General features: G+C 43.7%; 1 pseudogene; it reads left to right on the forward strand.

Annotated features, from left to right (window-relative positions):
* Positions 1-335: 335 nt before the first annotated feature.
* On the forward strand, positions 336-832 carry LOC138175965 (high mobility group protein HMG-I/HMG-Y-like; annotated as a pseudogene).
* The last annotated feature ends 2,288 nt before the right edge of the window (positions 833-3,120 follow it).

The raw sequence follows: 3,120 nt of genomic DNA on the forward strand, positions 1-3,120 counted from the left end.
GTCAAAGGCCCCCAGAGAGCTCAGAAAACAACAGCATTAAGAACCTAAACCCAGAGTATCCTCCACATCCTGGGAGCAGAGTATAACTCATGAGAAAAAAAAATAAGAGTAATGCAAATAAAGTAGGAAAATCATGAAAAGGAAGTCAACCAATTAGAAAAAGGAGATCCGAAAATTTACCGAAGAAAATAATTTCTTAAAAATTAGAATTGGGCAAGGGGAAGCTAGTAACTTCATAAGACAACAAGAAATATTATAATTAAATTAAAAGAATTAAAAAAAAGGAACAGTACCTAGTAATGCACTTCCAACTCCAGACCCCACACTGAACCACCATGCTTCAGCCCGAACCCCAGGACCACGTGGAAACAGAGCCACATTTGCAACAAGAAGCTGTGGTCTGGGGAAGGAGGTAGAAAGCTTAGTGAGATCATTCCCTCACAGTCCTCGTTTCTGCCTCGCAACCTGGAGCTACACACCCCAAGCCACCCTCTGCGAAGCCCCACCCCTTTGCCCCCTTTACACCCTTTACCACCCCTCATTAGAGAATAGAGAGGACGAGTGAAGTCCAGCCAGCCTCTAGCCTCCAAGCAGGAGAAAGACGGGTCTGAGAAGAGAGGGCAGGGCTGACCCCCGAAAACAATCTCCAAAGCACAGCAAGGCAACAATTCCCAAGAGACCTGGGGTAAGATAAAGGGGAGCAAGAAAAAGGGGACTGTGAAAGGCTGGAAAAATGCCTCTGAGCAGGAGGCAACCAAGAGGTAGCCCCAAAAAACTGGAGAAAGAAGAAGAAGAAGGGATATCCCAGGAGTCTTGCACAGAGGAGCAGTAACCAAGTCTGCTTGTATCTCAACACCTCCTTCCCCTTGATGACAAGGATGATGACAAGTGTTGTGGCCCTTTCATTCTGGAGCTAGACAGAAAAATGCTGATTTTTAAATATCCTTTTTTTCTTCCCCCATCATTCCTTTCCCTCAGTCTGTCCTTCTTGGTTTTGCCGGTCAGAGAAATAATAGCTCTACCTGGGAAAAATGCCTCCCCATTCACACATGGTATTGTTCACATTAACACTGGCCATCCTAAATGGGATTGTGCTCCCCCAACCTTCCACATACATCTTTTCTGCCCCCCGCCATGGAACCAGGGATCCTGGTTTCCCATCCCCCTTCTCTACCACCATCCATCCATCCATCCCTCCATCCCTCCATCTATCCCTCCATCCCTCCATCCATCCATCCAAGGACCCACCCTTTCCCAGGATTGGGATTTCTTTTGTATTCTTCCTTCCCTGGACAGAACTAATCTTTTGGCTTAGCTGCTGCCAACAGCTGTTTCTTTTTCTCTGCCCCCCCAATGGTACCAGGGTTCCTGTTTTGCCATCTACCCCCTTCTAGCACCCCAAACTCAAAAATATCTTTTTGTTTTGTTTTGGTTTTTTGGAAGGCAATTGGGGTTAAGTGACTTGCCCAAAGTCACACAGCTAGTAATTGTGTCAAGTGTCTGAGGCTGGATTTGAACTCAGGTTCTCCTAACTCCAGGGCTGGTGCTCTTTTCACTGCACCACCTAACCACCCCCTCAAAAGGACTTTAGAGGGAAGAATAGATGTGTGAGCATCTTGATCCTAAGAGTTCAGTTTCAATAGAATTGTGTCTGGGGTTATTCTGTACCCCCACCACCCTTTCTTTCTACCTTCTGCCCAGTAAGATTGGTCCCAAGTGTCAAGATGGAAGCAGACATTTTACTGGGAGTAGAAGGGTCCCTGCCCCTAGGTTAAGTATACCTGGAGGCTGTGGTGGGAGGCTTGTTTCTCAGGAGATACTTTGTGATTGGGCAGTGGGTCAAGATGGTTGTTACATTCTCTGAGCCAGGAGAAGGCTATATAAGCCCTTATGTGAGACTTTGCTTTGGGGCTTACTTTGAGAAGTGTTATGTGATTTCACCAGATGAGACTCTGGGCAGCCATTGTTGAGAGACACTACCTCCCCTCAGCTTTGAAAAACACAGATGTTGATGCTTCGCTCTCTGGTAACTGTGATTTGGCATGGTTGTAATGGTTGGACAGTTTGGAAGCCTGTCTGCTTGAAATATTTCTGTCTGTATACCCTGAAGTTTGGGTGCTGACCTTTTTCCCCTGAACTAGGTAAATGATATGTATGATTGATTAAAGCAAGATTGTTAATCCATTTTGAGTTGCTTTTCTTTAGAAAAGCAGATCTAAGAACCTGTGTTGGCAGCCATCCTGGGGATGCTGGGGTGCTTGCTGCTACAAAGGGAGGGCAATATCCACACTTTCCACTTCCCCCACCCCTTCTCTGAACTTTGACATTTCTTGAGCTTCAAACTGGAATGGGGCTGGGCTGGAGTCTAGGGTCAGACACCAATTGAGAAGTAGCTAAAGAAAGGGAAAGGATCTGATTCATATGTTTCCTTTCTTCTCAGAAGATCTAGGGAGAAGGGGGCCTTGACAATTCTACTAATTTCCCCCAATCCTGAACTGGCCTTCCTTGGCCTGTGATTTTTGCCTTTGGAATGCATATTTTGCAAGGATTTTTTTTCCTCCCCAACCCCTCTTACTGCATTCCTCCTTTCAGAATGCCACCCCCCTCCCTCCAGGAACTGGGTGAAAAAAAGAAAAAAAATAGAAGTGAATGTGAAAGATCTCATTGGGAAAACAACTTACCTGGAGAAAAGATTGAGGAGAGGTAGTATAAGAATTGCTGGAAGAACTGAAAGTTATGATAAAAAAAAAAAGTAGAGTTTAGACACTGTACTACAGTAATTTGTTAAGGAAAATACCCTGAAATTCTTGAACTAGAAATTTAAAAAATCCACTGATCACCACCTGAAAAATATTTCCAAATAAAAACTCAAAGGAAAGTTTCAGAGCTTGCAAGTGAAGGCAAAAATATTACAAGCAAACAGAAATAATTTAAATATTGTGGAGCTACAGTCAGGCTAACACAAGATTTAGCAGCTTCTACATTAAAGGACCAAAGGACATTGAAAATAATAATCCAGAAAATAAAGTAGCTAAGTTTGTAACCAAAAAGCTAACCAGAAAAAGCTAAGTGTAATCTTGCAAGGAAAAAATGAATATTTAATCAACTAAAGGACTTCCA

The sequence above is a fragment of the Petaurus breviceps genome, unplaced genomic scaffold (genome assembly GCF_028583685.1).
Source record: "Petaurus breviceps papuanus isolate PSGF00001 unplaced genomic scaffold, PetGlider_PUasm1.0 80, whole genome shotgun sequence".
NCBI lineage: Eukaryota > Metazoa > Chordata > Mammalia > Diprotodontia > Petauridae > Petaurus > Petaurus breviceps.